The following is a 23,101-nucleotide window of genomic DNA, read 5'->3' as shown; positions in this document are numbered from 1 at the left end:
GTAGACACTTCAAGCTGTCTAAGTCAACTGTCATGCTGTATTGTTTAAAGCAAGTGCCATGTGGCTCTGCAGCTTTCCTCCCTTTCTATCTCTTTTTGTTTGTTTCCCTTCCTGGGAATGCATAATTTAAAACAAAAAGGCAAGTTAAAAAAATTTTTTTGTATATATAATGGCAGTCTCTCCATTTCAGACTTTTCATGTAACAGTTTTGATGATCACCTAATTATTCATGCTCCCTGCCTATGGTTTTAAGTCAATGTGTATTTTTGAAAGCACTCTCCTGCCTTGCTTCCTTAACTTAATAATGCTCTAGCTAGCCTCTTAAACTCTAAAACTATCCAGAACTCCTTGGTGGCCCCATTTTGAATGGTAGAGATTCTGTTAAATTTAGCTCTGCTCCAAGGAAGTGACTGTTAGGGCTGTTATTGTGGGACAGTAGTTTATGGGGAGGGGGATTCAGAAATCTAGGCTGTTTTATGGAATAGCAAGATGTGGCGAGCACTTGGCATCTGCCTAGGAAGACAAATCATCATCTTTGACTCCAAAGCTAGGATGGGGAACAGGTAGCATGTAGAAGGCATTTTTGTGAGAGGTTCCCTGAGACACCTGCAGGGAACAGCATGTCAGCTGTGTGCAGCCTTTTGTTGAGCAAGTGCCACACCCAGAAGAGCAGCAGGGCAGCGGATGAGCAGGTAAGGAGTTGCTTACCTGCTTTTTAAGGGAACCGCCCCCTGCCCGCTGCTGCCCGGGCCGTTTGTGCTCATCCCTAGTAGAAACTCTAACCAGAACAAACTTGACTGTATCTAACACAAGGATCAATGTAGCATGTACTCTTGAAAGCCTATTCTACTAAAAGGAAAACTTAAGTGCATATTATTTATTTATTTATTTATTTATTTATTTATTTATTAAACTTCTATACCACCCAAACATTTATCTCTGGGCGGTTAATATAAAGCAATTAAAACACATATAAAAAGTTAAAACAATGCAGCAATTTAAAATCAGCCATAAAATTAAAAACTGACAGTTTTTAAAAGTTGGGAGAGATTGGGTGAAAAGATGAGTTTTCAGATATTTTTTAAAAATTGCCAGAGATGGGGAGGATCATATCTCAGCAGGGAGCACATTCTACAATCTCGGCAATTAATATTGGCAATTAATATTGCCATTAATTCTTGTATTTTAAGTCTGCATTTCAGTGGAGATACCTAGTTTTCATTCATGTTTTGCTGTTCTGTGATTCAGCATTTTGGGGCAACGTAGTAAGAAAATCAGTAGGCTGTAGCTAGCATTGCTACGTTGTGACCTGTAAAGAGGTCATGGCCTGTAAAGAGTGGGCTTTCACTGAAACTGAATAGTTCCTAAAGCCAAACTTGAAAAACCTCTGGAGAATGACTGGTCAAGCAGATATCAAGGTACAGTACGTGTATTGTGTCTGTGTTTGGTATAATGCATGCCATTGGGGCCACAGAGTTCTTTAAGTTGTGATGTTTTATCTTCTAAGAAGGTTATTAAAGCAACTAGAAAGTGAACTCAAGTATAACTACAGAAAAAGAAGGGTGCTGGACCCTTCTTCACATCTGCACACAGTTGCACATAATTAACCTTCTTCACATTTGCAAACAGTTGCACATAATTAACCAGATATTCTTTTCAAAAGGTGCTTATTCCTTTGAAATTCAGATTGCTGGAAATCAGCAATGTATCTTATTTGGAAGCGAAGAAGTGCATTGATTCCATTTGCTCCCTGTAGGGGACTATGCACTCTCTTTCAGGCCTGATGCAAACTTTCACACTTTTCTGTCCAAGTTGGTAGTTCTGTGGTTCATTTTAAACTCCTTTAACCAGGTTTGATTTTGGTTGTTCCTCATAGCACTAGACAATTTAAATTCAGTTGCTCTTTGACTGCAGTCCTAAAACTATTTGCCAAGTAAAGTAAAGTGTGCCGTCAAGTTTATTTCGACTTCTGGCACCCACTATTAGGTATCTGTGAACTGATTTGGGTACAAATTGATTTGTACCTGAATCTAGCCAATTCAGGCGATTTGGAGACAGAACAAATTGCCCCTGTGGTTCATTGGCTAGATTTGGGTACAAATCAAATAGTACCAGATTCTATTCTAATTAATTTGAGATTCAGATTCCTATTAACTTCCCCAAATTCCCAGCTTTCATTTTTAAAAAAGCCAAGGTCTAGCCCTTGTAGAAGTGGAGTTATGGAGCAAATTGTGTGGTCACTATTTCTCAAGTGTTTGGATTCTTTGGTGTATTCCTCAATGAATCCTCATTACGAATTCATTACAAATCCCTATGTAGAGTCGTTACAGTTAGAGGAGAGCTGGTCTTGTGGTAGCAAGCATGACTTGTCCCCATAGCTAAGCAGGGTCTGCCCTGGTTGTATCTGAATGGAAGACTTGATGTGTGAGCACTGCAAGATATTCCCCTCAGGGGATGGAGCCGCTCTGGGAAGAGCAGAAGGTTTCAAGTTCCCTCTCTGGCTTTTCCAAGATAGGGCTGAGAGAGATTCCTGCCTGCAACCTTGGAGAAGCCGCTGCCAGTCTGTGAAGACAATACTGAGCTAGATAGACCAATGGTCTGACCCAGTATATGGCAGTTTCCTATGTTCCTATCACACACCTCCATTTCTTCTATTCATTTTGTCTGTCTTTGGATAGTGCCAAAAGTTATTATACACCAAAGAATTGAAACACTTGAAAAATAGTGACTGCACATTTTGCTCCATAACTCTACTTCTACAAGGGCTAGAGCTTAATTTTTTTTTTTAAATGAAAGCTGGGGGTCCATGTTAGGGTTGGATAGGGCGACTTTGAATCCTCATTATTTCCTATAGTGGAAATATACAAAATCAATAAAAACTTTTTAAAAATCATTAAAAATCAACCAAATGCCCCACTGCCTTGAGGTTTAGGTGATAGATGACACCCATGGGGATTTCACCACCACCCAAATTTGGTACCCCTAGGACCTTTATAAGTGACCTGTATCAAATCCAAATAAAATCTGGTGTGATTCAGGGGAACAGATTCGGACACAAAACAAATCAGGGGTGATTCAATTTAGGCACAATTTGAATAAAAAAAATTGATTCGTGGACATCCCTATTGCCTATAAGCATGCAGATAGCTAGAATATTGCAACACTAGTTTGGAAATAGGCTTGTTTCTCCACCCTTCTCTGTAATTTAAATAAATCCAGATCCTTTGTCTTGTTTAGATTAGATAATTTAAGCTAATTTTTCTCTTCTAATCACTGGCAGCAGAAACTTAACACAAGATACTCTACTTAACAGAATGACTGCTTTTTAAAATATTAATGACTTTTCCTTAGACAAGGGATGGCCAACCTGAGATAGCTGTTGTTGGATGACAACTTCCATCATTCCCAGTCACAACGGTCATTAGCCAGGGATTTTGGGAGCTGTAGTCTATCAAAAGCAGAAGGGCCTTGGGTTGGCCAAATCTGCATTAGTCTCAATATTTCTGTATTGTCATGTGCAAATTAGATCCTAATATTCAAGATGAAACATATATATGAGAACAGTAAACCATTTTCAAAATGTTGGTTAAAATGCAAGCTTCTACCAACTGGAAAAAATCAGTCGCTCATTTCTTTTATTATTTTTATTCCCTCATTTGATTAGTTATTTAAATTTACATTTCCATATTGCCCAAACGTAGGTCCCTTTTTCAAATACTAAAGGAAATATGGACTTAACTGTAAAGGTACCACTAATTAGAGGGAAAGGTTCTCTAACACAGGACTTGACAAATCCCAGACTCCAGGGAGCTGTGACACCTAGATTATAATATTAGAGGTAGTCATTAAAAACATTACTGTTACTTGTAAAGGGGATGAACAGAAGCATATATACCACTACCCTGCCCACACACATGCAGTGTCCACTAAGTCTGGTTATTTTGACAAGTGTCTGACTCCCAGATTTTTGGACTGACTTCTAGATCCAAAGAAAATGTGTCAACATCTGCTCTTAACATTTTCCATTTCTATGTTCTTTAGCAGTAAGAAACCAATACAGACCTCAAAAATAAACTACTTGCCATTCATTTCAGCTCAATTAGTTTAATTTTAAAATGGCCTCCCAACCAAATGAATCACTTCAAAGCTTTAGTTGACTGACCTACTGACTAAAGTTTGCAGCACAAATGGGAGGTATATATAGTTTTTTTTTTCTGGTAACAAATTAATCAACTATGAACCTCAGAGTTAAGTGAATTTTTGCATTTTGTGTGTGAGTAAATGTTGACACTGCTCCTCTTAAAATGGTTCAGGACTTTTGAAAATAAGAATTGCAAACAGCTTTTGGGAACTGTGACACCCAAGAGGCATTGGCAGTATAAAAACACTTGCTCAACTGTCATGGTTTTTGTTGCTATTTGAAGCATGTGGAATGTTTGCATGAATCCAGGAAGTTGCCCTTCAGCACGAAGGACTTAGGAATGCAAACAGAGCACAGGTAACTCAGTTTTTTCTCAGGGTGTGAACAGGCTCTCCTTCTATAGTCAGTAAATAAATCCTTTAAGGAAAGGTCTATATGTGGTCAGGGGCAAGGATGGCAGATATGGCTGAAACGTGAAGATCTTGATGATTGTTTCTTGGAGGTTTCTTCCCCCCCCCCCCCAAAAATTGTTGTTTGTGAAGTTAAATAGAAATTATCACTTCAGGGACCCTCAGGTTTGATTTTTTTTAAAAGACTCTCGGGTTTGGTAAATTAAGGCAACGTTCTGAATACAAGCACAAAATGTCAGTGCTGTACAAATGAAATACTGCTTGTTATAACTAGACAGTTGGTGCTCTCTTTGATATCTTACAGTTAGCTTGCTTCACAGCGTATTTTCACTTGAGGGTACAAGGACATTGAAAAACTCTCTTGCCTTGCAAGTCTGAGTAAAGAAAATTGAATTTTGCATGAAGTACGTCCTTGTAGATATAAAGGTGATTAAATTGTGTTCCTTTAAGATCATAGTTGTAAGCAAGAAACAAAATTAGCCCTCCATGCACTCACACTTTTCATTGGTATTTGAGGCCCAAATCAAGATGAGGAAAATGGAGTGTCTGGCACTAGCAAAGGTGTGATATTGTGCATGAAGGGCAAGTTGTAAGCGAGCAGAATTTATTATATTGTGCAACATCACAACTGATGTTGGTAGCAGGCATGGCATGTCTTTTATCTGCCTTCGGTTCGAATTGCCCGATTTTGTGTAGCTTGAGCCATGAGACCGGCAGATTTTTTTTACCATCAAATGTTCATGGTTTGTGAAAATGAAATTTATTGCTAACAATTAACATTATTCAAAACCCTCCCCAATGTAACATTTAGAGCTGATTCTAAAAAGATAGTGAATTCCATCACATTATATTCTGAAACAGTTGTATATTTTGCCCTATAATAGAGTCTTAAAATAATCATTGTGACATATTACAGAATGTACTGTTACAAGGGGGATTGCTACATGCCTCTCAGGTGGGGCTGGAAGGTGTGGTTTTAGAGCAGGCAGATTTTCCCATAGGCTTTGATAGACACAGAGGCGTAACTAGGGAAAACGGCGCCCGGGGCAAGCACTGAAATGGTGCCCCCCATGACCCCCGCCCCCCAACATACTACATTATACTTAGGTTTTTCCTCACAAGCGCCCCCCGCCGCCGCCAAGCCAGGCCACTGACTGGCCACCAGGTGCCAGCAAAGCAATGGGGGGGGCGCGGGCAGCGCGGAAGGGACCGCTCGTGGGGGAGGGGGCGCCGACGCGCTCCCTTGACTGCTGCAGCGCTGCTGCACTGAGCAGGAAACATTTGTATTAACAAAAAAGTAACAAAAAATTAAAAAAATATTTTTTTGTCATGGCGGCGCCCCCCACGTGACCAGAAAAGATGGCGCCCGGGGCACGTGCCCCCCCTGCCCCCCCTATAGTTACGCCTCTGGATAGACACAGAATTGGGTCAGATAAGAGATATATTTGATTGAATACATGAAAGAGACCTTGAGAATGGGAAATACACAGGGCATTCCTACATGACACTTAACACGCAAGCTGAAACACATGTCTAAATTTAACTTCTATGGTTAACTGTCTTTCTTATAGTAAATGAATATATCTGCATCTATAATTATGTGTGGGTTGTGGATTTTTTGATAGGTTGTAAAGTGTAGACTCTGTGGTTGATGTAGATTCTCTAACATGAATAGCTGGTTCAACAATGAGAGAAAGGAGCATGCAGTTAGGGCAACTCATACACTCATGGAGAGCGGAAGACATAGATCATGAGGAAGAAAGGATGGAGATGGGGGAATACTGGAGGCAATCCGGAATGGGGTCCAACCAAGAAGCTCTTAAAGCACTGAAATACATTGTGGTGGGTGGGGGGGAACAGGCATGGATTAAGACAACACAGCACAAATGGGGCTCCATCTAGAGTTCCAGAACTCTAGAAAAGAAAGTATAAACAAAGATCCGAACAGACTTGGGTACATAAGTTAGGAAAGGTTGGGGAGAACCAGCTTCATTCTATTCTGTGGGAAGGCCAAAATCTGGCCTTCCTCAGGTGGGGCTATGTAAACCAAAATAAGTGTAGGTTTCTGGGTCCATGTATATGGAATGTGCCAAGGATTCTAGGCCTGAGGCAGTTGGAGCCGCTGTAACTTAGGGTGGCATTGGATTGATGGGCCTGGGCTCAGAAGTCAGATCCCTCCAGCCTCCCTTAGTCTAAACCAGGCAGTTCCTGCCTTGGGCTTGTAGTACTCTGCCACTGCTGCTACTATGCATATTTATATACCACTTTGTAACCAAAGTTTTTCAAAGTGGTTTACATAGAAAAAGAAACAATAAACAACTAAGTTGGTTCTCTGTCTGCAAAGGGCTTACAATCTTAAAAACACAGACAACAGCAACAGCTACTGGAGGGATGCAGTGTTGAGGGTGGATAGGGCCAGTTGCTTTCCCCTTGCGAAATATAATGAGAATTGGCACTTGAACAGGTGCCTCTTTGCTCAGTTAGCAGGGATTACTCTCATGTGATCAACCAGCAGAGGCTGTTTTTCCTACTCAGGAGTCAGCTTTAAGGCTAACTGGTGGCTGATCATGTCTCTCAAGAGCTTGTGAAAACCCATCTAATTCGGGGCCACTTTCCTGGGTCCCCCTATCCTGTGTAAAAGATAGATTTTGTTCTTATCCCTTCCCAAGTCTCCCAACCTCTCGTACTTCCAAAGGGGACCATGTGGTTCTAAGTACCTGAGTGGTTTCGGGTTGGGTTCCCAGGAAAAACCAGGGAAGAACTCTACATTCTCTGGTAGACAGAGAACCTAGGCATGGTTTATGCAAATGACTGAGTGGGGCATTCTGGGGCTTGAAACCTAAAACTAAGGATGGCTCCCTACTGGCCAGGTGAGTGCTGTCCATGGAATGGAGGACTGCAGTTTGCTTGCTAACAAGATGGCTCTCAGAGAAACCGGTTAAAATTCTAAATTGTCTGGGCAACAGGTGTTCACCAGGACTTAAAATGATGTTGATGGAGGGTTCCTGGAAGGGAAATATGCCCAGAAATCCATCATGCTACATTGGGACTTGTTCCCTGGGCATATTGCCCCATGCTCAGGGATGACCTGACTTGTACATCTATTATAAGTTCTGTTGTTCAAACACCACACTGCTGCAGCTTGCATTTCCATGGGAGAGGGGTCCATGGGGAAAGGCCATCCTGCATCAGGGCATTCTCTCAGTGGATTGCCTTATTCATGAGTCTGTAGTCTTGGTGCTGATCATTAGTTCAAAAATCCCTATAGGAAATCTCTCCACCCCCACCCCCCCTGGGGAGTTGCTGACAATTCTCTCCATGGGGGAATGGACCTGAGGCCCCATTTCCTTTTTTTAGGTCTGTCTTTTACCAAGATGTTGGGGAACACTGGGGGAAATTCCTAATTCTTATCTGGCTGGTTGTGCATAAAAGCCCCTTCCAAAAATTGTATTTGCTGTGTAGGGCACCAGGATTAGTGCACACTAACTAGAGGACCAGTTAATTGGTAGTGGTACTCAGAAGGGGTGTCAAGTTAATAGAGATGGGAATATGATGTGTGGGCCTGTGACATTTGGTCTGAATCAGGGATGTATGTAAAGTTTATTTTTTCAGTTTTTTTTACCTTGGCTTGTATAACTGTACTTCTATTTCCGCTGCCACCAATTAGAAGAATTACAAGAAGCCTCTGTAACACTGTTGGTTTCTTTATCCCGATAACATGGCTTTGTAGAAATCACACAGTCAGATGTACTTTAAAACAAAAGAAGAAGACTATCTTTGCCTGACCATTTTCCTTGAACAGCAATAACAGAAGCAATAGAAAAGAAAAATTCACAGCAAAGCTTTTCAGTTAAGGCTGCAATTCTGTACACACTTGAGGGGAGAACTGGTTGAAACCAATGGTATCTAATTCTTAGGTTTTGCATAGAATGTAAAGCCAAGTTCTTAAACATTAAATACACAACCTGGTAAGCAGGTAGTGATTTACATTAAAAGCAAGCTATCCTCTCAACTGCCTGATAGAGATCCCATGCTGATTAAAAAAACAAAGGCAACATTCCTCAGGGGATTACTGTATTTGTGGACCTTCCAACTAGCTTCCTGTGCTTTACCTGTCTTAAGCCAAGTCCTCTTTGAGACTGTTCCTACTCAGGCCCAAATCCCCACTCTAACTGAACTTCATTTCTAGCTGTCACTCTCTTAACTGCCTCTTATGATTGAAGATTCTGAAGAGTTATAAGCCAATTTGAATAAAAGTAGTCCTGCACCATTCCATTACTGGGCCTACACCTCTCTGCTAAACCAGATAGAGTGTGATATATGTATGACATGTATGCCATGCATCCAAATTGAAATTCAGTCTGCTTTACATCAGCAACATTGCAGTGGCATGTTTACATTTGGACTGTGTTGCAGACAAAATGAGCGATCAGCCAACCCCCTTATTATATTCATATCAACATTTTGCAATGCCAATCTGGCTATATTCATTTAAGGAGAGGTAAATTTGTATTTTTATTACACCTGTTTCCTTAGAGGCATAACTCATTGTTGCATACAATAACTGCTGGTACAGAGAAAGACTTAGCAAGGGCTGAGAAATTGCATAATTTCACCCAAGGCTCCTTTCAACAAAGTATCCAATTTTAGGCCTGCTGGCAAGGGAGATTAAACCTGTAATCCTAGCAATAAAATAAGTCAATGGCTGGGTTAAACTGATATTACCTTAGTGATATTTGGTTTTAGCCAGATGGAATGGAATGTTAAGCATTAACACATGAAAGGATTATGTTGATGTTGGAAATGTGGCCAGTGACAAGCATATACAAAGGAGGTGATTCACTAGCTGTTTTATGCTGTGTTCATGTTTTCTTGAGGAGTCCGTTCCAGCATAAATATTGATTTAATAGTCCATGCAGGGGAGGAGCTACCAGTGTTCACGTGTCCTTTGAACACTGGCTGCCTGCTTGGCCTCCATGGGCCATTCTTGCCCCCACCGCTCCTTCCTCCTCTTCCTTCTGTCCCCACCATTAGCTGGCCGGCTGTTGAAGCAAGCGGGAGGATGCAATGTTTCTTTTCTTAAACCAGCAAGACAGGAAACATCCCATCACCTCATTCACCATTCTAAGAATCTGCCTGGAAATGGCTGCCTCTTGGCAGGCTCTTGGAGGAGCAAGTGAGGAGATGGGATGTTTCCCATCCCAGGAGAGGATCTCTCTCTCTTTCTCTCTCTCTCTCTCTCTCTCTCTCTCACTCACTCTCTCTCTCTCTCTCTCGCGCTCTCTCTTTCCATTGCAACAGCCTGCTGGGATGGTGAGAGGAAGAGGTGGAGGCAGCCGTGATGGCAAGGCAAGGGGGCATGCATGGAGGGATTAGCTTCGGTCCCCACATACAAGCAGCAGGAGGGGTGCTGGAATACAGATGGTCATGGAGACTGCTACACCCCTGAGTATGTGTGACTGTTCCAAACACCCATTTTATATGATGAACAATGAACTCTCATGAACTTTCTGAATTAGCCAGAATTAGTAGCAAGATGCCCATCATCATGGGGCATGTGTTGTATGTATGACTGCAGGGACCTCATGGAAAGTGCAGTTCAGTGGTACACTCTTCACACATTGCATTCATTTCAAGATTCCTTTTAAGTGGGCTCAGGCTACCCAGTGCCAGAGGTGGCGGGCAGGTTTGTTCTCACGGCAGGGATATCCTCCCAGTGCAGTGTGTTGATCTTCAGGAATGTCTCTTGCTCCCAGCACTCCTGATCCTTAGTTGCTATGTTTGTTAGTCACCCGACTAGGCAGACAGCAACTCCTTTTAGACCTCAAAATACTGTTTAGTGATTTAAAAAGAGTACTCAGCTGTAGCTGTTGTGACTGGAAGTAGCAAGAGACGAATTCCTATTTCATTCCAGGAAACATAGAATTAAAACCAAACCAAGCCATTAGTCTGCCATTAGTCATTAGTCCGCCATTAGTCTGCCACAGACTAGCACTTGGTAGGATTGCAATGAAGGCCTTGGAAAGGATATTTAGATGCCATGACATGTCTACACCTGTACTGCACACAGAATCTAGAAAAATGAAATTGTTTGCAGGGTCTCCTTCCAGGAGGAGGGTGGTCCTGCAGATTAGCCACTGGTGGTGGCTGAGCTAGAATTAGTGGGGAGGTCTTTCCCTGGAAGGGAAGAAGCTCTTCCTGTGGCAGTGGAGGAGATTGTGTTGGCTGCTAGCTCAGTTGACATAATCCCCAAACTCCCTTGGTACAGTGTGACTCCCCGCTCTGAGAGTAAGGAGGAGTGGAAGCAAGACATTCCACTTCCTGGATGTAAAGTCAAGGCACACACTTGAGTTGAGGTCTTCAGTTGCAAAAAGACAGTAGCAAATAAGCACATTGAACAAAAATACAAAAGGCACGCCTCTCCCCCGAGGGCCTGTTAAACAGCTTTCCAAGTTCACTTCCCCATTCTAGATGTTTTCAATCCATGTCAGTAGAGATGTGTGCCCATTTCCTTCAGCACCATCCCAAGGGCGGCAAGGGGTCCCCTTATTGGGGTCCTCCTTACCTGTCCCGTTGCAGCTGTACTGAGAAAAGCATCCTTGTGAAAGTGGCAGCCCATGCCGCTGGCTCCTTTAAACCACTGTCGCAGCGACAGGATGCTTCCCCCAGCATCCCTCACACAGTGTCATCGGCATTTGTGTGCTGATGCCTCATGAGGAATGCTCAGGGAAGCATCCCATTGCTGTGGTGGGGAAGTTTAAAGGAGACAGCGGCACAGGCTGCCGCTTTTACGGGGATGCTTTTCTGAGACCTTTTTGAGGTACAACCTGCCTGCCTCCTTTTAAGGGAACCCCTCGCCCTGCACTGAAAAGTTTCAGCTACAGGGAGCCAAATCATTTCGGTGCCTCCTCAAAGAGGCGCTGAAATTATTCAGGCACATCCCTACACACCAGTATCTACTCAGTTCTTTTCCCTTCTGCTCCAAGCATCCTGTTCTCAGGCCTCTGTTAAAGGTTTTGCTCTCACTTTCCTCCTCCCAGTTCAAAACAAGAAGTCAGGTATAAGTTATCTCCTGCACGGTCTTCTTTTGACTGGGAGTGAAGGCCACATGCAGGGCAGGGGCGTAGCTTCTATTGGACGAGGGGGGCAATTGCATCTGGGCCCACAGGGTTTGAGAGACCCATAAGCATGGGCGGAGGGTTCATTGGACAAGGGTGCCCTGCAGCTGGGGCACATGCAAGTGTGATGGGAAGAGAAGAAGCGTGCTGGGGCTGGGCTTCCTTTCTCCTCCCTCTCCCTGCGCTTCCTTCTCTCAGGCAGTGGACCACCCCTTGCCACCCTGCCCAGCCCTGATACACTGCCGCTGCCCCCAGCAGAGGATGGCGGCATCCGGCAACCCTACACTTGGCCCGGCTCCACGCTGTCGAGCTGGCGCGGCTGCTGGCCACTTTCCCACTCTGTACAGAAGGTGAGCCAGTGGAGGGGAAGGCTTGTGGGAGGAGGGTTAAGTTGCCCCACCTCTTGCATCTGATGGCAGACACAGTGGGCGTGACTTAGGCACTGGGACTCTTGCTTGCTTTGCATGCGCAATGGAGGCCCCATAGTGCTGATTTGTCCCCTGGCACCCTCACTACACCTGGGAAGTTAATAGGGTGCAAGGCCATTCCACCTGCCTTGCCAGGACTCACCAACTTTGCCTCCTGTGGAAACTCCAGCCCAGACAGGGAGCAGCCTGCCTGTCTGCTCGTCTGTTGCCAAGATCTGGCTGGCTGGCTGGCTATCAGCCTCCCAGATTGCTGAACTGCACCACCTGTCACTTGTCTTGGGAGCTGCTTGTTGGAGGAATGGCTTTCGGGGCTTGCAGGCTTAAAAACAAGGAGGCTCGCCAAAGGCGTAGCTGTCGGTCCGCCTGTAGGTGGCTGCCAAAGTGGCCAGGCCTTCAAGTGTGGGACTGATGGCTGGGGGGTTGGGTTGTGCCAGGCCTTTTGCAAGTATGTATTTGGGCTCACTTGAGTGGGATGGTGCTGGGGGTGCACCCGGAAGTTATGGGGCAGCTATTACTGTAGTGGTGGGGAACAGAAGAATTGGCGCCGGCAGAGCAGCTAGCCATTACAGGGGAATGGAAATCAGTAATTTAGTAGCTGTTTCTACTTCCAACTGCTTTGTCAACTCTCAGGCCTTGGGGAGCAGCTCCAATGACCCACAGAGTCTGGCCTTGCTCCTCTGCAATGCCAACTCAGTTCAGAATAAGACTGAAATTGTCCACAATTTGATCCTGGATAAGGGAACTGACCTGGCATGTATAACTGAGATCTGGTTGGGGGAGAAGAGTAGTCCAATGTGGGCTCAGCTTCTCCCTCCAGGTTACTCTGTCATGGAGCAGGCTAGGGGAAGTGGGCGGGGGTGGAGTGGCTGTGGTCCATAAGAATACCATCTCCCTTACCAGGGCCCTGTCATGCCCTTACCTTTGGATAGTGAAGAGGAGGAGGAAGTTGGCAACCCTCCATCAGAGCAACAGGAGGAGAGTTCATCTGTCAGGCTGCAGGAAGAAACTGAGGCAGGCCAAGTTGAGGCTGCAGCTCCCAGGGGGCCGTCAGAAGCTGCACAGGAGAAGGGTTTGTCTGGTGGCGACTCAGAGGCAGACCTTCTCTGTAGCTGCTCCTGGGCTATGCTGCACTCCCAGCAGAATTCTGTAATTTGAGTTCATTACTGTCTTTCAGGAGAGCCCTTAAAACCTGTCTGTTTGGCATGGCCTTCTAGGGTTTTTAAACTGCTGTAAACTGTTTTAAATTGTTTTAAATGTTTGCCCTAGTTTTCCAGGGTTCTTAGCCATTTGAATTTTTAATTGGTTTTATTCTGTTTTTATAGTTTTGATTTTAATTGTTAACTAGTTTTAATTGTTTTTATCCTGTTGCAAACTGTCCTGAGCCATTTTGGAAGAATGGTATATAAATAAATAAAAATAATAATAAATATGCCCCTGGTGCAGAGTGCACAACAACAGGTGCTGTCCTCAGCAAAAACAGGGTTGTGCATAAGCAGCACAAAGTGGTCTTTCCTGAGTCCAGATGGCTCTGCTCAGACCTTTTTGCCAATTTTAAATTCAGACACCCAGCGAAGTGAGTGCTGGCCATAACACTACACAGACTGGCAGCGGCTTTCCCAGTGTTTCAGGCAGGAGTCTCTTTCAGCACTATCTTGGAGATGCCAGGGAGGTGCTCTTCCCAGAGTGCCCCCATCCCCTAAGGGGAAAATCGTCTAGTGCTTGCACGTGTCGTCTCCCAATCAAATGCAAACCAGTGTGGACCCTACTTAGTGGGACAATTCATGCCTGCTACCACAAGACTAGCTCTCCCATTATCATGCACCAATGGTCTGACTAATATAAGCTTCCTATGTTCCTATGCAGGGGCATAACTATAATAGGGCAAGGGGAGACAGTTGTCTGGGGGCCCACTCCCTTCAGGGGCCCCCAGAGGCAAGTCATGACTGACTCCCCCAGTTGCACACTTGCCCAGGCTTCCTTCAGTTGTATTCATCCTCCGAAAATGATATGAATGTTAAGACCTGGAGCTACCAGAAAAGCACGTCTTTCTCTAGTACCATTAAATGACTTGCATCGTCCACAATTTACAAAACCTTTTAAAAAATAATTTAGGATGCTGTTCTAATGTGGCACACAAGTGTGTTTGTGTTTGTTTATTTTACTCTGCTTTTTGTTACCACTATTCAGCCTCATTTAAGATTTCTTTACTTCATGAGCTGAGCTTCAGTGGCGGGGGGGGTGCATTTTAAAATCTTGTCTCTGGGCCCACTCCAACCTTGCTACGCCCCTGTTCCTATGAAGACATTTAGAGTGACAGATCAGGCTGTCCATTAGCAATGGATCATGTCAGTGGTTTATGTCTGCCTTCCAGTCAGTGCTTGTGGGGAGAGACATGGATTCCTTTTGTTATCCCTGCTCAACTCTTGTTCTCCTCACATTTATTAGTATTGTGTGGAGAATGTTGAAAGGGAAAGGGCACAGGAGAGAGGAGTCTTTGCTTTTGTCTTCATCTTGTTTGTGCTTAGTGATCTGTAACTTTCTGCCATAAAATAGTTATGGCATTTTAAAAAACATTTTTTAAAAAAAGTTATTTAAAAAACTCAGTGGCCAAACACACAGTGTTATCACAACGTACCACCACCTTGAGAAGTTTGACCACTTTCCGCCCAGACATTTAGGATTTATAATATAGGATGCCAAGAAGGGAGGAAGAGGACAAGGAGCCACTCCTTCCAATCTCAACATGATTAATGGTCAGATTGTGGGTTTTAGTTCCTGAACAGTTTGTAATTTTGTGCTATAAAACAAAGCTGTCAAGGCACTTAAAAAAATAATTCATTAAAAATAAACCAGAAGATCATTCTCCTTAATACTCCACACACGAATGCTATCACCATTTATTACCACTGCAACACATTTACTACAAATATTTATATACTGCTTTTCAACAAAAGTTTCCAAAGTGAGAAACATAGAGAGATAAATAAATAAGATGGCTGCCTGCCCCCAAAGGGCTTACAATCTAAAAAGAAACATAAGACAGACACCAGCAACAGTCACTGGAGGGATACTGTGCTGGGGGTGGATAGGGTCAGTTGCTCTCCCCCTGCTCAATGAGTATCACCACTTTAGAAAGGTGCCTCCTTGCCCAGTTAGCAGGGTTTGAGAACTTTCTGCCTAGCCATTCAGGAGTTAACTCTTTTTTTAAATTATTTTTTCTATTGATCCTTATGGGAAATCTGCAGCTGCCTTTCTTTCTGTTGGTGCCACACAGAAAGTGTTTTGCCTGCCACCACTTGAGGCAATGTAAGTATCGCAGCCTCATGTTCTTTGTTTACTCCTGCCCATGTTGCTGGCCTCACCCCCAGACTGCAGCTGGCACTGCTGCTCGCTGTAGCAGGCCTTGAACATCCAGCATTGGTGGTGGCAGTCTTTCTCACTGCCACAAATGCCCTAGCTGGCTGGTTGGCTCTGGCTCTGTTCTCCTGAGTGCATGCACTCTCTCTTCCTCTTCTCTTCAGCAGCAAACTTGTGTGCTCTCAAAATGCGAGAGGGAAAGTGGATAGGTTTGCTGGAGGAGAGGAGAGGAGAGAGGATGAACACAAGAGACCGGTGGCATTATGCATTGCTGACTGGAGAACTCAATGTTGCCTGCTGCTGAGAAGAAAAGAGGTGGTCCTCAGTGCTGGGTTTCCAGCCCAGGAGCAGTGAGTTGGGGCAACTGAGGGCAGGTCCAGCGAAGGAGAAAAGATGCTGAGATCAGGATACGGGTGGCAGAGGCAGATGGCCTGTAGGGGCAGGGGCTGCACTCACTGCTCTGTGACTCCATCATCACCTGAGGCTGTCCTGTCATTTTTCCTCATGGGGGAGCTGCCCCTGCATACGTTTTTGATGGTGGCATCCCGTTTATGGAATTGCCTGCCTACTGAGGCTCACCTGCACTGTTACTGTGTTGTTCTAGATTTCAGTTGAAGACTTCGTTCACACAGACTTGAAATGAAACTTTTAAAACATGTTTTAAAATGTGTATTTTTTTGTATTTTATTGTAGCTTTTTATTTTTAATGTGCTTTTAATTGTATGTTTTATTCTATTGTGTTCTGTGTACTGTTTTGAGCCACCCAGGGAATAACTTTTTAGGGTGGCAAAGAAAGGAAGGAAGGAAGTTCATTATTATTATTACTTACACTGGCAAAACAATTTCAGACCCCACTCTGCAAGTGTTAATGAAAAGACCATGGTGGGGGGACCGTTCATTAACTTCCATGTCCCACTGAGGATATAACTGATTTCTGGCTATGAGTAAGGATGGTCAGTCACTGAGCAGCTGCAATAGTATTAACTAGCCTACCAGCACAGAGCATCTGTGTGCTCTTTGGGGCTGGCTGCTCCCTCCTGCTCCACTCTCTCTTGCCCTTCCTCCTGCTCCACACTCTCTTGCCCCTTCCCCCTCCTGCCCCATACTCTCTTGCCCTCCCTCCTGCTCCCCTCTCTCTTGCCCCCTGCCCTCCCCTCCCACCCCTCTCCCCTTCCCTCCTGCTCCCCTCTCTCTTGCCCTTCCTCCTGCTCCACACTCTCTTGCCCCTTCCCCCTCCTGCCCCATACTCTCTTGCCCTCCCTCCTGCTCCCCTCTCTCTTGCCCCCTGCCCTCCCCTCCCACCCCTCTCCCCTTCCCTCCTGCTCCCCTCTCTTGCCCCCTCCCTCTCCAGCCCCACACTCTCTTGCCCTCTCTCCCCTGCCCCCTCCCTCTTGTTCCCCTCTCCCTTCCTCTTGCTCCCCTCTCTCTTGTCCTCCCTCCCCTTCCGTTCCTCTCCTCCTCCCCCCCTCCCGCACTGTGCCTCTTACCTCAGCGGGTGGCAAACAGGGAACCTCCTCCCGGGCAGCGAAGTCCCGGCACCGTTTCCCTCCCACCCCGGCATCCCACGGGAGCCGGGGCTTCACACCGCCTCCCGTTTCCCACTCACCCCTCTCACCGGCACCTACTCTGGCTGTCCTGCAGCCGCCGCCTCCCACTCCCTGCGGCCAGGCCAGGCTGGGCCGCCACCACTTCCTTGTCCTTTCCTGGGACGGCCTGACCTAGCCAGGCCGTCCTGCCGCCTCTCAGTGGCCAGCCGAACCAGCCTCCTCAGGCCGTTTTGTGGCCCGCTGCTACCGCCCACTGCCATTTTTTCTTGCCCGCAACTCTTGCCCTTTGGCGGCGGAACTCTCGCAATGTGTTGCTAGAGTTCTGCCGCCAAATCTAGTACACGCATGCTGGCTAAGAGAATTAATTATATTTATTTCCAGTAACAAAAATTTTCTAGTTGAATTGACAAGTGATTTCAAGGGGAATGTTCAGAAAGTTTGGTAAGGAGAGACATCCTTTTAGTGTACAGATTCTCCAATGTAGATGTGTTGTGTTTTCTTAGTGTGTGTTTGTGTACGTGCATATGTGTATTAATATAATACAGGATCAGAAATGTAGAAACAACTATACAGAAAACCTTCTTCATCTGTTTTGGCTTATGGGGAGTAGGCTCATATCACCATGCTGGACTTGCTTGTTCATATGATTATATTGATAGAATAATTTCTTCTAGAATAATAAAAGGCGAATTGATGATAATAATTTGCTTGCTCCTCAGACAACAGGTCAAATCACATTCCATTTTATAAAACCTTGAATAAGTAAAAGCTGTAGCAGATATTTCTTTGCAGAAGAAATGCCACATGTAAAGAAATACTTTGTAGACATATTCCATACATTTCTAGTAGTGATTTTACAGCAGTGACTCGCGTTTTTAAAACTTTGTATTGCTAAAATATATGTATTGCTCCAGTTAACTGTGGAATGCATAGTGGAATTCATTGTCCTAAGGTGTGCTGTGTTTAGTTGTATGCAGTTGGTGAGATGGCTTTAAAAATAGCACTAGACAAATTCTGGGAGAACAGGCCTATCCACAGTAATTACTACCCATGATAGCAAAACTGTTAAGAATATATATCACTTTTCAAGGAAAAAGTTCAGAAGATGGTTTAAAGGGCAGAAGAAATGTGCAAAGTGTGCAAAGGCAGAATACAAGTTTCCAGGGATAAACTGTGGGTGGGGGTTGGGGCACCCCTTTCATGTCCTGATTGTGGCTGCCAGTTTGCTCCTGGACCAAATTCAAAGTGACCTTCAGAGCCCTATGTGCTTCGGACAGGAGTCCTCAAATCCTTATTGCTGGTCTTACTATCAGCCCTGTCACTGACACAGATTTGGTAGCAAGGACAGGGCTTTCTCGGCAGTGGCTCCTCAGCTTTGGCTGTCTTGCCAGTCTCCCTTCTTGATTAGTTTTTAAAGAACCTGAAAACCCTCCTTTTAAAAAGAATCATTTGAAAACTGGTTCAAAATGGGTTTCTAGTTTTTAATCAGTTTGTCTTAATATAGCAGTCTTATCTTTCTGTTGGTTGGCTTTTATGTTTGTTTTATTATTGTTGTATTTTATTTATTTTTACATTGTTTTTAATGTCATCTAATGGCGCAACAGGAAAGCAACCTGCCTAGAGAGTAGGAAGCTGTTGGTTTGAATCCACACTGGTGTGTTTCCCAGAATATGGGAAACTCCTTGTATCCGGCAACAGCGATATAGTAGGAAGGTGCTGAAAGGCATCATTTAATACTGTGCAGGAGAAGGTAATGGTAAATCCCTCCTGTATTCTACCAAGAAAAGCACATGGCTCTGTGGTCGCCAGGAGTCAACACCAACTCGACAGCACAACCTTTCCTTTTTTATATTGTAAGCCACTCCCAAACCAAAGTATGCTGACAGGGCGGAATAGCAATATTTTAAATGAATAAAACAAAATAGGTAAGCTTCTAGAGGTGTCTGGTTTGTCATTGCTGGAATTAGCAAGATTGCACTTTGCTTGATTTTGCAAGGAAAGTCTTATGTTTTGCTTGTGCTAAAGTACTCATACTTTGTCTCAAAGGACCTTTTTGTACAGGGAACATGGAAAATACTTTCTATCATCCCATGAGAATGGCAACATGTGCATATGATATATGTATGGTTATGTGCACCTTGTAGACACAGGAACTAAGATGATGGTATTGGCCATGGCTTTCATGCCGTGTAAACATGCACCTTATTCTTTGGTGATTTGCTTTTAATAGAGTAGTCAATAACAACAACAAATATTTATATACCGCTTTTCAACAAAAGGTCCAAAAGCGGTTTAGATAGAGAAATAATAAATAAATGAGATGGATCCCTGTCGCCAAAGGGCTCACAATCTAAAAAGAAACATTAGATATACACCAGCAACAGTCACTGGAAGTACTGTACTGGGGTTGGATAGGGCCAGTTACTCTCCCCTTGCGAAATAAAGAGAAGCACCATGTTAAAAAGGTGCCTCTTTGCCCAGTTAGCAGGGGTTTACATCCAGTATTCAGTCCAAGCACGCCATCATTGTTGCTATCTATTCTGTTGTTTTAGATTGGGGTGGCCAAACTCGTGGGCTAGAGGGCCACATACATATAAGAAATTGAATGTTGGCTTCCACCGCCACCCACTACTGCCCATCTTTGTTGCCTGGTGGCTGACAACGCCACCATTTTCTTCGCTTCTTCTGCCCTAGCTTTGCTTCTTCTGCCTGCATAGTTGCTTCTGTTGCAGCTAGCTAGGTGTCTGTGTAGTGGCAGTTAGACACCTACCCAGCTACAGCAGAAGCTGCCACGCAGGCAGAAGGTGACAGAGATGACCACAACCACAACAACAGGAGAGGAGGTGGTGAGGCGGCAGGGCAGCCAGGCGATGTGGCTCAAATGGCAACCAAGTGATGCAGGCTGGAGAAAAAGATCCCAGGGGCTTTATCCAGCCTGTGGGTTGTAGTTTGCCCTGCTCTGTTTTAGATTGTGAGCCCTTTGTGCACAGGGTACCTTCTTTATTTTGTTTATTATATTTATATACTATTGTAACCAGTGACACCCTGCTCATCAACCTGGGACACTGCTAGTGAGGGGTGTGTGTGTTTGTCTGTACCCAAAACTAGAGAGGTTAACTTATTCTTATCTGGACCAGTATTACTGAGAAATATGTATTTATCTCTACTTCCCTGTGTCTAGCTTTCGCTGCCACCACCAAGCTCTTCCTGCTTGGGTTCTTATCCTGACAACCCCTAGTAGGCTGCATGTATTAATAAAAGGCCACAAGTATTTTTTTTTTTAAGGTATTACATCTAGAACTCTGAGATACACATATGTACATACATACAGGGAGTCTCCAATTTACAGATTCTGTTCCAGACATTTATTTTTAAGTTGGTTGTTCATAACTCAGAATGCACATAATTCCCAAGAGGGATGCCTTGTTTGTATGTGCAAGTTGGAGTTTTGTAAGTTGGGGACTTCATTAATTTAATGTGTTATAGAGCTTTGTTTGTAAGTATGGGTCATTTGTAAGTCAGGGAGTGCCTGTATATTAAAAAATAATAATATATATAATATACTATATGATTTGTAATTATATATACTATATTTCATATAGCAGGCACATAGATATAGATATGTTTAGGCGGTTACTTAAATGAAACTGCATTATAATTGGGACGTGGGGCCATGGTTATACGGTGGCTCCGTTCCTACCTAGGGGGTTGTACTCAGAAGGTGGTGCTGGGGGATGGCTACTCCACCCCTTAGCCTTTGGCCTATGGGGTACCTCAAGGATATATTCTGCACCCCATGCTGTTTAACATTTACATGAAGCCCATAGGAGAGGTCATCCGTAGGTATGGGCTGCGATGCCCTCAATATGCTGATGACACCCAGCTCTACCTATCTTTTAAGTCAGCAGATACCAGGGAGGCAGTGGATGCTCTGAACTGGGGCTTGGAGGCTGTTCTGGACTGGATGGGGACAAACAAGCTGAAACTTAATCCAGATAAGATGGAAGAGCTCTGGGTTGGTAGAACTGATCATCCAAGTAAGGAGGTAAATCTGGTCTTGGAAGGGGTCACACTTCCTCTGAAAGACAAAGTCCACAGCTTGGGGGTGCTTCTGGACCCAACACTGTCCTTGGAGGTGCAGGTGGTGGTGGTGTGCAGAAGCGCCTTTTACCAACTACAGCTAGTACGCCACCTGCAACCCTACTTGGAGAAGTCGGATCTGATCTCATTCACTCATGCATTGGTAACATCCAGATTGGACTACTGCAATGCACTCTACGTGGAGCTGCCCTTGAAGGCTGTTTGGAGGCTTCATTTGGTTCAGAACGCTGCCTCAAAGATGCTTGTGGGTGCAAGTTGCTTCACGAGTATTACACCCATCCTGCGCCAGCTTCATTGGCTACCGGTCCATTCTAGGTGCATTCAGGGTGCTGGTATGACCTTTAAAGCCCTACACGTTGGCGGGGACTAGAAACAGGGCCTTTTTTGTTGTGGCCCCTTGGCTTTGGAACGCCTCCCTGAAGAGCTTTGCCATGCTCCCTCCCTCAGTGTTTTTAAAAGACATCTCAAAACACACCTTTTAAAGGAGGCTTTTTAATGCTCCATTATTGTTTTGTTATATCTGGTAGGTTCTTTAGCTTCTTTAGCTTTTTATAATTTTCAGTTTTAATTTGGACCTAATCATTGTTGTTTTTAATCTGACTTTTTTTAAAAAAAGTTAATTTTATTACTTTTATTGTATCTGTGTCTATCTTATTGTTGTGAGCTGCCCCGAGCAGTAGTGCACTGGAGGGGTCGGGTATAAATATTTTAAATAAATAATATAAATAAATAATAATTGTGATGTTCATCACAGGCTTGAATTGAAAAAGTAGGATTCAAATGGCATGTGATATATTTTATTTGATGGAATTACACATCAGTATTTGCAACTTAGCATATAAGAAATGGAACTAATGTATTAAGAAATGGAACTAATGTATTAAGAAATGGAACTAATGTATCTGAATCATAAACAATAATGTTTTACATTACTATACAATTCAACTCAATTGGTTCTTATGAGCAAAGCTAAATAGTGAAAGAAAAATTATGAATTATTGAAATAAAAGCAAGACATTTCTCAAGAAAGTGAAGTCATATATTTGAATCGTAAGTGGCAGTGCCTTTACATTACTGTACAGTTCAACTTAACTGTAACATATAACACAGTCCTGAAATCGTGGGGTGGGGGGGGATGTATTAATGAAACTGACGCATTGGATCACTTTCTTATCTAAGCACTGTACAGCTACAGTCCAGTGCAGTTGGGACCACTTTTGAAACAGATCCACCTTCCTTTGCAGTCTGCTATGAAGACACATTTTGTAAGCTCCTTGCGGCATTCCGCGACTGTTAGAAGTGTTGTCCAAAGGATTTTCCATGTCCATTCCTATTCAGCAGGACTTGCTATGTTTGGGTTGCAAGCATTTGCTTGGCCCCATACTATTCCTGCTTGGTACGCAGCCTGTTTTGAGTGCAGTAAGAGAGCACCCTGCATTGGAGGAATATTGAGATAGGATTTTTGTTTCCTTGCATTCCGTTCCAGTCTTGCATTATTCATGTGCACAGTTGTACTGCCTCTGTCATACATGAATCTGCAAATCTTGCCAAGATGTGCAGATCTTGGTCTTCAACCACTGCTAGCATGGACTCAGTTTTGTAAACATACTTGACACATCGTCAAACACTTTCAAGTTAGGGCTGAGAGAGACTCCGGCCTGCAGCCCTGGAGAAGCTGCTGCCAGTCTGTGTGTAGACAATGCTGAGCTAGATGAACCAATGGTCTGACTCTGTATAAGGCAGCTTCCTATATTCCTACATGGTTCCCTCCAGAAGTTTCCTAATGATTTCAGGAGTTACTGCTGCTGCTAAGTTGTGAATATGAATATGATTAGCTTATGTCCAGGTGGCGTTTTCCTGTGTGCTCCAAGACAAAGGATGTTTGGGAAAGGGAGATTGCAGGGCAATCATCTGGACAAAGGAGAAGGACAGAACATCACACCCTCTGGCACAGACATGCTCAATTCTGATGGGGAGGAAGAGTTGAGTAAAACGTGAT

The 23,101-nt window shown here is 44.1% G+C and overlaps 1 protein-coding gene across 7 annotated transcripts in view; it reads left to right on the top strand.

Moving 5' to 3' along the window:
• The window catches only part of EPB41L4B (erythrocyte membrane protein band 4.1 like 4B), a 159,265-nt gene that overhangs the window by 5,781 nt on the left and 130,383 nt on the right, over positions 1–23,101 (top strand). The window lies entirely within an intron of this gene.

Source organism: Hemicordylus capensis, chromosome 6, assembly GCF_027244095.1.
Source record: "Hemicordylus capensis ecotype Gifberg chromosome 6, rHemCap1.1.pri, whole genome shotgun sequence".
In the NCBI taxonomy this organism is placed as follows: domain Eukaryota; kingdom Metazoa; phylum Chordata; class Lepidosauria; order Squamata; family Cordylidae; genus Hemicordylus; species Hemicordylus capensis.
The sequence above is the reverse complement of the archived record's forward strand: the minus strand, read 5'-3'. Positions and strand labels throughout refer to the sequence as shown.